This window comes from Chiroxiphia lanceolata, chromosome 4 (genome assembly GCF_009829145.1).
Source record: "Chiroxiphia lanceolata isolate bChiLan1 chromosome 4, bChiLan1.pri, whole genome shotgun sequence".
In the NCBI taxonomy this organism is placed as follows: Eukaryota; Metazoa; Chordata; class Aves; order Passeriformes; family Pipridae; genus Chiroxiphia; species Chiroxiphia lanceolata.
The window spans coordinates 30,137,880-30,151,626 of record NC_045640.1 but is presented as its reverse complement, the minus strand read 5'-3'; the positions used below and the strand labels follow the sequence as shown (position 1 = coordinate 30,151,626).

Genomic DNA, 13,747 nt, shown 5'->3' with positions numbered 1-13,747 from the left:
TGACCAAGGTTTTCATCAGCTCTGTGGTTTAGATTATTAATGTAACTGCAGTAAAAAAAAGTCTTTGCAGCGCCAATTCAATTCACCTCATTGCTCTTGGGTAAACCACTCTTGTTAAAATTATGAAAAAAATAATGTTGTGTGTGTGTGTTTTTATCTGGGAGACTATATTAGTGGTTGAAGCAATTGCTACATCAAGCACCTAAGAGAAATTTTAAAAACAAATTGCAGAAAAAGATCTGGTTTGGATTTTAGGTAGATCATCTTGTGCTTAGATCAGAGGAGAACAAATTAAATAAAAAATACTAAGTCTTGAATGAATGAAACTAGCTTTTTTTTTTTTCCCAACAAATCTTTAATACAGCAAAGAATTTGCATTATCACACTACAGAGATTCATGTGGCTACTAAATGATCATAAAAGATAAGACAAAATACTTGGTACCTGTATAATAGTAGTCATTTAACTGAACAAATCAGAGAATATCATATATAAGGTACGACACAAACTAGCTTCTATGGCATTTGATAGAAATTAATAGAAACAGTATAAATATTTCTGTCTCTATGCACACTTACATGGCACTAAAAATTGATATAGGAGGAATGTTTGCTATATCACTACAAAAGAAATATATCTTAAATGAGATAGTTTTAGATGTTAAAATTATGCAAATATCTCAGTTACTTAGAAATTCTCTTTAAATGTTAACTATCCAGTTTTCATAAGGGAGAATATACATTCTAGTGTTGCCTTAAGCAGAAATTCTCTATAGCATTTCAAGGCAGCACTGGTATTTTTCAGCTGGTTGAAAAATTCTGAATGAAGCTTTCTTAGAAGTTTAAGTTTCTGTATCATCTATATTTCATGATTTTTTTTTTATATTTTTCTTTATGTGTGGAAACTGTTTTTGAAGAAATGTATGAATTCTGACCATTTCATCACATTAAGGGTTGAATTTCTAAATTCTAAATTTCCAGAGTAGATGGAATCAAGTGGTCCTAAGTGCCCATTAAAGCAGCTACCAGAAAACTCACCTGGGACTGCTAAACAGTCGTTCTAGATTTTTCAAGTGCTAGGGTGTGGAGAATGAATCTGTGTGGCCCACCACCACCATGGCAAACAGCTAATGAGCAGTGTGCACAAATTCCTGATTATGTTGGAGGCATCAGATGGTGCAGGTTAACAGTTTTTACTGAATACCTGGAAAAACTATCTGTCTGTTTTCATAAAATTGACCTGTATTTCACCTGAGTCTGTAACAAATTTGGTTTCTAAAAGTTAGGTTTCCATTTAGTCTGTTTCACAATACTGGTACATAATTCAATTTTATTCTCATGTAAAATATTTACAAAACCTGTTTTCTGGTAGTTTATTGCATACAGAGCTGGAAATAAAATTAATTCATTGCAGTCTTTCATATTTGGTTATTTTAATATTTTGAATTGGAAATGTACTGCATGCTGAAATTATTTATATCTAGTATTATATTTCTCGTCAAAACTGATGCCATAGAACCATATAAATCCTAGAAAGAAAGATATATTTAACCTAGTATATAAATTACAAGGATAAGATTACACTGTACAAATTAACACAAAATTTTTCTTTATCATTAACATTTTCTTTAGACTCTGCAGTCAGATTTGGTATTCTAAATAAGTGAATAAAAATCTTACTTTGTTGAGTGCTGGCTATTATCTTTAAAGGTGACATTCTTTCAAGTTAACTTCAAATTACTTTAGGTAATGGCTAGACAGGGAAAGGTAATAGAAAAAAACTTAAGGATAGTTTCCAACACCTATATCTAGATCCTCAGTTTAGTAGATTTCATTGCTTGGTATTTTTTGTTTGGTTGGTTTTTTCCCATTTCTGGCAGTTATCAGCTCAAAGTAGAATTGACTGATTTTAATTACATATACTTGCTTTGCTTTATGTAGTTGTTGATGAATTTACACCAATGCATGAAAGTGTGGGTAACAAGCAGGAGGAGTTGGAAACTATGATATAATTAGAAATCTATGATCTAATTGCTATCACAGAAATATGGTGGGATGGAATGAACATTGCAATTGAGGGCTACAAGCTTTTTAGAAAAGATAGGCTGGGAAGCAGGGCAGGGCTATTGCCCTCTATGTTAAGAAACAGATGGATTTTGAAGAGCTGCCTTCGAGTAACAGCTGTGAACAGGCTGAGAGCTTGTGGGTAAGGACAGGACTCACAAAGGACACCTGATGGTGGGGGTCTATTATAGGCTGCCTGATCAGGGGGAGCCTGTCAATGAAGCCTTCCTGCTTCAGATACAGGAAGCATTACGCTCGTAAGCTCTCATCCTGATGGCAGATTTCAACCATCCGGGTGTCTGCTGGGAAAGCAATGCAGCTGGCTGCAAGCAACCCAGGAGACCCCGGGAGCGTGGAGGCCACCTTACTGGTTCAGATATTAGACAAACCAGCCAGACGTGAGGCATTACTTGGCCTGGTGCTCACCGGTGTGGATGAGCTCATTAAAGGAGTTAAGACTGATGCAAGCCTGAACTGTAGTGCCCTGGTTGAGTTTATGATCTCAAGAAGCCTGAGCCTGGCGAGTAGCCAACTCAAGACCCTCAACTTTGGAAAAGCAAAATTCCAGCTCTTTAAGGAATTGGTGAATGAGATCCAGATCCCCTGGGTAACTGTCCTTAAGGACAAGGGGGCTGACCAGAGCTGGCAGCTCTTTAAGACCACTTTTCTTAGAGTGCAAGAGCAGAGAGACGTGGACAAACTTGAAAAAAGTGGGCCCACAAGAACCTCATGCAGTTCAACAAGTCCAAGTGCAAGGTGCTGCACCTGGGTCAGGATGACTCAGACATGAGTTCAGGCTGGCAGATGAACTCACTGAGAGCAGCCCTGCAGAGAAGGACTTGGGGTTATTCTCATAGATGAAAAGCTGAACATGAGCCTACGGTATGCTCTGGCAGCCCAGAAAGTCAATTGTATCCTGGGCTGCATCAAAAGAGGAGTGACCAGCACATCAAGGGAGGTGATTCCCCTCTACTGTGCCCTTGTGAGACCCCACCCGGAGTACTGCATCCAGATCTGGGGTCCTCAGCACAAGAAAGATGGGGACCACTTAGATGAGATCCAGAGAAGGCCACAAAGGTGATTAGACGGATGGAGCACCTCTCCTATGCAGACAGGCTGAGAGAGTTGGAGTTGTTCAGCCTGGAGAAGAGAAGGCTCTGGAGACACCTTTCTGGTACCTAAGGGGGGCCTATAAAAAGGAGGGAGAACAACTTTTTTTACAGGCAGATAGTGACAGGACAAGGAGCAGAGTTTTAAACTGAAAATGGGCAGGTTTAGATTAGATATTAAGATGAAATTCTTTACTCAGAGGGTGGCGAAGCATTGGAACAAATTACTCAGAGAGGTTGTGGGTGCCCCCTCCCTGGAAGCATGCAAGGCCAGGTTGGATGGGGCCCTTAGGTCCCTTTAAAGTCCTTTCCAACTCAAACCTTTCTATGATTCTATTAATTTGAATGCTTACTGAACTTAGCATTTTAAATTAATTTTTGAATTCCTATTCTTTATGAAATTATTAAAATAGGGGAACAAAAGGAAAAAAAAAGGAAAAATATAACAAATTCCTTTAAAACAATTCTGTCTATCTCGTATTGGCCTTTTTAGCCACCAGCGTGCTTGCAACAAATGTGGGTAGAGCCCTTCCCAAATCTTCGTTCGCGAAGCCCAGCCATGATGATGATGATAATGACCTGTACGTTTTGGAGACTTCCACTTCCTTTTGTGGTAGTTCTCTCACTGCAGGAAGAAATGTGACATAGGATGGAGTTCTGCAACTAAAACAGTAGGTTGTACAAAGCTTGTACATGTGCAAACATGACAGGGCAGTCATGTTTCCATTCTTTAGAGCCTCCTTTGTCTTTCAGATTACGTTTCACTCTGTTGTTAAATCCCCACAGTAAGACAATGCTGAACTAATGAAAAATGTGGATTTTTAAATATACTGCTTAAAATAATATTAGGCATTAGTAACAAAATAAATAGTGGAAAATAAAAAATGGGCTAAAATATTTATAAATATTGTTTTCATAGAGATCTCAAAGATGCCATTGTCAACTATAACATGGCAGAGAACTCTAGATCTGATAATCATTTCATCTCCTAGCGTAGTGTAGTGGAGAAATAGAGATTGATGATTTATCCTCCTATTTATCCTGCAACTATCTGGCAGTGTATTGGTGAAATTATGCCTTATCATGTACTCTTGACAGAATTATACTGCAGTCCTATCTCATGTTCCTCCATAGGGAATCACAGAAGTCTACCTGAATCAGCCAATGCATCCATTGTCTTTCAAATTATCTGTGACAAGATACGTATGAAGAACAGATACGGTCAGTCCTCTTCTGTTACTATAGTAAAATGGAGGTTTATCTGGTTCTATGGCTGGGCTTAATAAAATTATCTCATGAATCTTAAAATACTTATTTTAGCTGAATGTGAGTCTTTAATGTGAACTCACCTTCATGCACCATGGCATTGATTCTGTTCCCTACTCCTACCAGTAACAGTATCTTACCAAATTTTTTCTCAGTTGAAGAATGCTCTAGGATCACTGTTGATGATGCTGACCTCTCCTTCTCTTGTGATACATCACTCCTTCTCTTGTGACATCAAAGCATCCATAAAATTATGAATCATTTTTGTAGACCAGTCATAAATAATCCACACTGAGTTCAGAAAAAAACCTCTTAACTTGAAATAAAAATAAAGGTTGATGTAATTATTCCTTAATATATAGTTGATGGATTTCTTTGGTCTTTAGAAATTTTTGAAATCTTTTCAAATCATCATGCCACCTTTCTCTTCTTGAAGTATCTAAAGTAAAAAGGATAGTTATTTGCATTTTTTTTTGGCAGAAGTTTCTTTCCATTTTTTTTACACTCCAGAGACTTATACTTCTTTGCTGAATAAGGGTGATAATGCTGCAACTTAAAAGGGAAACATTTTCTCAAAAATATTCTACAACCTATTATGCTGCATCACTAATGATTCACAGAGAGAATATGCACAGAAAGTTCAGTGAAGGACCATAGCTAGGTCCTGTTTAAAGGATAAACCTTATCAGTTATTTTGGATCAGAAATATATTTCAGAATATATATATAACTGAATATATATATATATATATATATATATATAAAACTTTCTAATATATATATATATATCAGAAATAGGAGGAGGAGGAAGCTGCAGAGCTTTAGATACAAGACAGATCTCAAATCTTCAAGACATCTTAGAAACCACATTCAAATATTATATTAGAAACCGCATATATATTAGAAACCACATATCTATGAGAAACCACATTCAAATACGAGAATGAAGAAAATATGATGAATTTCTCATCAATGAAAACCACTATTGTTTTTAGAAAGGCAAAATAATAGTGGTAACCAGAATAATGGATTATCATTCAGGAAGTTATACTTCAGAATTTACTCCAGTACTAAATAAAATAACACTCAAAAATATTTGAAGTGACTGAATAGTAGTAATGCTAATATATTAAATTAAATACAGATTTTCTGGTGCTTTATATTCAGAAGATGATTTTCATGAGTGAAAATAAATGTTTTGAATGTACTGTTGAAATGAATCCTGCACAGATTATAGTGAATGCCAGTACAGTGGAACTTAAAATTATGTGTGTGGAAATAAAGGATTACTGGCAGTATCAAAAGGAGAAGAAACTTGGAAACCTGGCAAGCAGTAACCATATGTAAACTCCTTTTTCTGTGCTCTGATGCATAAAACCAGTACATTGTGACACACTATATAAAAATAGTGTAAAGGTTCTGGGATGTGGTCTTTGCTGTACAAGCTATCAAAAATAGATGTGATCATATAAGTCTGATACCGGCTTGTATATATAAAACTCAGGTAATGCGTTTTGACCCTCTTAGTGTCACATTTCCCAACTACAATCACCACCACCTTAATTTTCAGAACTTGTACTGAAGAATGAACCATCTCTGAAAATGAGAAGTTAAAGAGAACATTGCTATTTTGGGGGTAAAAGGTGTTGCGATGAATTAAAATCTCTACAGTCTAGAAAATAAGAAGTAATTTGAAATCCAAATAACTTCCGGTGATAGAGTTGCAGTTCCTGTACATCACTGTTTCTGTGTGTATTCTGGACTGCTACATTTTTTTGTGGACATACTTAACTGCATTCACACATCAAAATCCACTAGAGAAAATAACAATTTTAATACATTAACCATATCACACCATTGCACAGGTCTGCAGTGTTGGAAAGACTTGATTGTTTGGCAAGAGCTTAAGAACAGGTCACCTTACATGATGAGGTAATTCAAGAATCTGAGGCCAGAGATTCACAAGATAATCTGTATCTGTTTCTTTCATGTGATCAGACAGGAATTGGAGAAGCAGGTGAGTGGAGTCTTGTTGTTCACCCGCTGGTAATGTCAGACCAGGTAAGGTGATGCAATCAGGTAGTGTCCAGAACCAGCAGAACCTGGGCCAGCTGCAATGTACAAACGAGTTGTTTCTATTGCATCACCTAACTGTGCATTGCAGTCCAAGATTATTTTGGAGAAATAGTCTTGATTCTTAATAGAATTTAATAGAATTTAGCAGTCAATTCCTGTCTAAATCAGAGTCTGTCTGCCATTGGAAGGAGTAAACACACACTGTCCCTTATGACAAGGATGTAGTCATTTACAATTTAGAAAAATGATGACCCTTTTCTGCTGCCAAGAACATTATTTATTTATTTACTTACTTGCTAACTGCACTGTAGTGTAGATGTGATTTTCCACTTTGCCTTTCCATCAATAGTCCCACACCATGTGTGTGAATATTCATGATGTTACACGTTTCTGGCTGTTCTTGGATAAAACCAGCGCCTGACATTGAAAGGATGATAAAATCAGAGACCTTACTGAGTGAACGTTACTGCTTAATGATGGTCAAGGGACTGGACTTTATAAGTAGTGGTATCTCTTCTAGTCATAAACCCCTGTTTTAAGTCAGCAAGTAAAAAACTATACAATGTAAGAAAATAAAATAGAATTGAGACAGAATGCTACTATTTGCACATCTCTCCTCAGATAATGTCTTAAGGCTTACAAAGAAGCCTTTTACAGCCCTCTGATTGTGACATCTAGATTACTTTCATAATGACTATGCCTGAGAAATCTAAAATCTTTATGAATATGACCTTGATCTTAGTAGAATTACAACTAAGGGAATAATCTGGTGACTGAATGAATTATTTATTATATTAGTTGTTTTTGATGTTTCACTCAATTCATACAGATTAATGCTCATGTAAGCTAGAACAGAAACAGTGAAAGAGAACAGAATATAGACTCTATGGTATAATTTACTTTTGTTTTATTTGCATCCCTTTATAGTTTAAAACATTAGCATCTGGTGTGTAACCACATACCAAAGCTGTGTATTGATAATGTAAATAGGACATACCTGAAAAGAAAACAAATATCCCAAAAGAAAAATATACAAAACAATGCAACAAAAATATTCCATTATTGGCCCTAGTATTATTATTTTTTAAGAGCTTTGCCCAAACTTTAGAGCTGCAGTTTTGCAGCTCTTTTCAAACTTACTTCTCCAGATTGGATTGACACATGTAATTTCAGTTAGTCTTTCTTGCTGGTACTAGAGAATTGTCTTTGTGTAATACTGTGCCATCTTAGGTGATGTGCCTCAGCAATGGATTCAGTACCACTGACTACTCACAAGATGTGCTTGGCAGCAGTAGACTCCAGACGGTGAACTAAAAAAATCTGCTTTTCTGCAGCAGCAGTAGCATTTGGTTATGTGGCTGCCTTTCTTGTTGATTTCTGTTCAGCCTACTGGGCTCATTTCCCTGTTTTATATCATTGTAGATATCAAACTGCTTATGAGAAACACTCTTTTTAGGATGCATTTTCTCATTAATGAAAAATGATTAAACCTTGTGGTCTGCTTCAGAAAGTTAAAAGTTTTGAGGTGAAAGTGATAAAACACAAACCATGCTTTTATTATCCTGAATTGTATTTCCCATGAACTGAATACCTTTTGGAGCCCATCTAGTTTCACTAGAAAAGACTCAGGTTTCCATGTCTTTTGAGAATTAAGCAGCATAAGCGGGAATGATCTGGAGATAATCTTCAACAGATTCACACCTGAACTACAAATATAAATTTAAATTCACCCTCAGAGTTATTCCCAAGGCTTGTGCAGGCCTACAAGAAGTTCAGAAAATGAGGATCAAGCTAGATAAGGATTGTAAAACACAACTGGTTTGCAATAAAATTTGAGGTGAAGGAATTTAAGATGAATAACATTTACTAAGTTTGTCCTGCTGTATCAAGAGCTTGATCTAGATGAAAACAAAGGACGTTTTTCTGTGTTAATAAGAGGAAGTTCTTACTAACAACTAGTCATCTTTTCACATCACAGTGAAAACTAGATCTGTCATTACTATTATTAATAGGGAAAAAAACATAGAATCTATTTGTTGGTGTGGTGGTTGACAGTGTTAAAAAAGATGGAAGAAACAAGGATTGGTCACTCAGAACTTCAGTTCTGAGTGTTTTGAATACGCTAAGGACATCCACGCTAGCAGTCCAAGCAAAGGCTGCCTACAGTTGTCTGTATGCACCACATCAGATGTCTTCTAAGACAAATCATGTGATTGATGCTATTTAGATACAAGTGTAGGGTGAGAATAGGTGAGACACAGCCTGGCACATGGGTCATATGGCATGTATATATGTATGCAAATCCATGCAAAGAGGCAATGAAGATCGGTATCTTCTACTTCTGAAGACTTTGCATTTGTCCATGCTTGAAGAACACATTGTCATGGGCAAAAGAGATGTCATGTATGCAGGAAATTCAAACTTTTTTATTTATTAAAGCAAGCAGGATATCTTATTATCAAGTTAAGCAATAATCTACTCTTGAGGTTTTGCAAATGAAATTCTTAAATCATAGAATCACAGAATGAGATTAAAGACTTGCTCCTAACTTTAATGGAATGACAGTTTTACTTATGATAATTTTTCTGACTATTTAAAATCCCAAATGGAGTTTGACAAATCAAGGTATTCAGATCCCAGTGTTAGAACTCCCAAGGTAGAGACCAAACTCAATTTCAAAGTAGGATTTCTTATGCCTCCATTTCACAGAAAGAACTGTTTGATTGCAATAGATATTTGAAATGCTACCCTGTAATAACTCATAGAAAATGTTTAAGCATAAAAGTCATTATTTTTAATACTTACAAAGTGATATCAACTTTTGCAGCTTCATTTGTCTGGCAAAATCTCACATATTTGTGTGTGATTGCTTTGAAACATCCTGTCTTTTATAATGCTTCTCTGAAAAACTGTAAACCTTTTCTGTTAATAAACATGCTAGATTGCCTTGATCTTATCCAAATGTTTGCTTATGGTAAGTTTATGTAATTGTACGTCCCAGAAGAAATAGAAAAATAATTCATGGAAATATTTGTCTTCACAGTACACTTATCTGTCTCTCATTTATGCTGTATGTTGTCCTGGCTCCAGTATTTTTTTTTTTTAAAGTTTGGGGTTTTTATTTTTCTGAGAGGTTATATCTTGCACTGTAATGTAGAGCATTAGGAGTTTTCTAACTGTATTGAAAATTAATACATACAGCTTTTCACATTGATAGTGAAAAAAATGCTAAATGCATCACAGGTTTTGAAACCCAGAATACAATTACAATTATTTAAAAGTAAGCTAAATTGTGATTTATGGCCACTAATATTTTAAAATATTCACTTGCATTAAAGAACTATTTTTATAGTAATAAACTCATGTCTTTGAATAATGAAGGCAAAAGTATTTGAGATATTGTTCTTCTCCAAATTTATACTAATATATTTATACTAGCGTATTCTCACTATTTAATATGGATGGCCATCACTTTGTGCTGTCTTAATGTTCTTAATGTTTTTCAATCGTTTTCTTAATTTCTTAAGTTTCTTTATTTAATTGTTACTTAATTTAATTCTTAAATTCTTAAATTTTTTTCTTAATGTTTTTCAATACTTGATGGGGGGTGTATAAGAAAGGTGAAGGAAGACTTTTTACCAGTGCCTACAGTGATAGGGCAAGGGTTAAAGGATTAAAACTAAAAGAGGGTAGATATACATTGGGTTAAATGATTAAAACTAAAAGAGGGTAGATATACATTGGGTATAAGGAAGAATTCCTTTGCTACGAGGGTGATAGGACAGTGGAACAGGTTACCCAGAGAAGTTATGGATGCCCCATCCATGGCAGTGTTCAAGCACAGGTTGGATGAGCAGTGTGATCTCATGAGATACCCCTACCCATGGCAGGACTTTGGACTAGATGACTTTTAAAGATTCCTTCCAATCCAAACTGTTCTATGTTTTCTTCTTCAGAATTTCTTCAATATAAAAAGAATAATGCACAATTTGCATGCTTGTTCTGTTGCATAATGCTATAGGAAAAAAAAAAAGGTAAAATAGAAAATGTGTAATGTTAAGCTATTACATTTATAATGGGACATGACCTTTCAGAAATTTATTTACCTCCCATGTGTACTGATATAAAGAGGCAAGTCCTGCTATTCTAATCAGACAAAACAAATGGACAACAATAAAAGAAACAGAGAAGTGATGTGTATGCATTTCAAGCTTCAGTATGGAATGCCTACTTGGCCTGCAGAGACGACAAAAAAGACTGGGGTGCTAAGAGGAGAGCATGTGCCTGTATGCCTGTATCTGTTTTGCCCTTACAAGGTTTCTCAGTGTAACACAGACAAACACAGTTATTGTAAATAAACATCAACATATTTAGCACAAATACTTCTTTATTTTATGACTGAAACCTCTCAAACTATGTAATATATATAGACTTCTTGAAACTCCTAGCTCAGTGGTCACACAGAAATAATGTTCTACCTTCAACAAAGTTAGTTCTCACATATAACTAAGAGCAGCACAACCTGCAGAAGTGCTAACATTGCCACAACACTTGGCTAACAGCAAGAGTGAAGAGGTGCCCCAGAACCAGCATCAGACTACACTTAAATTCATTTCAACTGGATTTGTTTCAACTCAGTTTCACATAAAGAGAAAGAAGTAGCAGCAACAAGTAAAATACAAAGAATGGAAATAAAATGCTTATTTTAACCCTCCATCCATAGGAAACAGGGCCTTTCATGTCACTTGTAAGACAAAGGAGATAGACTTCCACAGATAGCTCTGGTCCCATTCATATCCCATTCCTATAGTGCAACAGGTGCTTGTCATTTCTCTGGATTTAAAGGGATTAAGGTTAAACTGAGGAGACCAGAACTGCATCTAAATATGCTAACTTATTCAGAAGATTTCACAAACAATAGGGAGCAAATGCTACAAGCTGTAGAGGAATGCAAGAAATAGCAGTCGATATCTCTGCACTACTTGACCTTCTACTCTTACTTTAGGAGGGCTCTTCCTCAAAAATGAAGTTGTTTTCTCTCATTTTCCCCATATTTGCTTTGTGTAATGCTTCTTTGTACAGATTTTGTAAGCTTATAATTCATTCTGCATTCCAGTTGTCCAGTTTAATTGTGGTAAGGGGAGATTTGGCAAAAAGCATTGTGCAGTACAACAACTCAATTAGTCATGAGGTTGGTCTTAGTGCTTAATTTTTCTGGATAATGAGTAGAGTATCATAAGTACCGTGTTACTATTGATTTTAGTTTTCAATTGATGTTTGTAGTATTTTTCGGGGGATTGTTTTTTGAGGTTTTTTTGGACGGTTGAATAGTGCATACCCAAACAAACCCCCATTGTTTAAAATTATTAGATGTTCACTGAAGCGTTTTCAAAAGAGTCGACACAGCCACTGGTACTTAAAAATCCCTTCCAAAGGACTTATTATTAATAGCTACAGTAGGATTTATCTAGTACTGCTTAAATTAAATTCAGCTTCATAAAAATTCAAGTACAATAAGCTGTCTTACTGGTTTCTGACAACATAGATTTTTCTGTTAGGACCATTAGCCATGCTTTTTGGGGGATACTATGTTAACAATTATGGGATCAGAGTATCTCAATATCAGTGATTTGCAAAAGTGTCATTTGTAAAATAATAAAAATATTAGTATATGTATATTGGATGGATATTGTGAACTTGTATTTTATAAGTTTAGATGCTGCTTGTGAAATTACCTGTGATGCCTTTTCAAGATGCCCTGAACTTAAAGGAGAGTATGCTAACTGAACCTAATTTTCATAGAATCATAGAAAGGCTTGGGTTGGAAGGGACCAATGGCAAGGATGCTGCTCACTAGATCTGGTTGCTCAGGGCCCCACCCAACATGTCCTTGAACACTTCCAGGGATGGGACATCCACAACTTCTCTGGGCAACCTTTTCCATTGCCTCATCACCCTCACAGTAAAGAATTTTTTCATAACATCTAATCTAAATCTCTCCTCTTTTAATTTAAAACCATTCCCTATTGTCCTATCACTATCTGCACATGTAAGAAATCACTCTCCTTCTTTTTCATAAGCTCCCTTTAAGTACTGGAAGGCTGTGAGACACTTTTGCCAGAGCATCATTGCTATAGAAATGATGTTCATTGAACAAGTGTCCAGAACAAGGAGTTTCAGCTTAAGCAGTGAGTGTAGGAAAGGAGTTACATATGTTCACCTTCTTTATAAGAGATAGGATTAAACTAAATTTTGACATTGTTTTTACTGTATTTCTTTTACAATGATCAATTTACAATTCTTTAATAATCTGTGTTGTTTTTTCAAATGATCAGAATCACTAAGTTCTGACCAGGTAGAGCTTCCATTCTGGTCAGTAAGATCCAATCAACAGTGCCTCTTTTTTTCACCTACTCTTCAACGTATCTGTTGGAGGGGTTGAATTATGCACAGTATTCTGTGATCTTAGCTATTTCATAGCACTCTTTCCATAAACCTACACAAAATGGGGTTATTGCTTAGAACGGTGTGGTTGTTTTCAGCTTCCTGAACGGCTGTCAGCCAAGATATCTTTGTTAGTAAAGAGATATTTCATTCATCTCTTTTTCCTGTTGTGTTAATTTGCAAACATCAAATATAGTGTTGTTTTTTATGTCTGTATAGCAGCTCTCATAATCCCTCTAACATGATTAGGTTCTCTAAGAAGTACTGCAATTAAAAAAAAAAAAAGAATCAATTTTTCATCTTGCAGCTGGTAAAAGATCTGCTGTGGTCATTAAATCTAACTTCCTATGTAACATATAGCAAGAAATTACATATATTCATTTGGTGGTATTATATTTATGGTACCTTGTTTTCATATTTTGCTCCTACGTACTAGATCAAGATCATTATAGAATTTTTCTTCTGCATAATGAGTGGGGTGGTTTTTTTAGTTTGTATTCCCTTGACTCCTGTCCATAACTTTAAAGATGGAGCTCCGTGAATTTTTCAAAATCAACTATAATGCTTTGCAATATTTTTCCTAATCCTTTTATGGTTTGTCTCATCCGTAAACTTTCTCTTCATTGTACTTCTTGAGTTCCTGTTGACCTTTGCACTTTGAATTTTATATAAAGATGAAATAGCCAACATTTTAACTTTCAAAACATCCGCGACCTTGGATTGTTATTTTGGCCTCTTTTGAAGATGGGTGCAACAACTGTCTTTCTACAGTTGCTGGGGACCTTCCCAG

The 13,747-nt window shown here is 35.6% G+C and overlaps 1 protein-coding gene across 2 annotated transcripts in view; it reads left to right on the top strand.

Moving 5' to 3' along the window:
- The window catches only part of SGCZ (sarcoglycan zeta), a 427,442-nt gene that overhangs the window by 270,909 nt on the left and 142,786 nt on the right, over window positions 1–13,747 (top strand). The gene's annotated exons all lie outside the window — the stretch shown is intronic.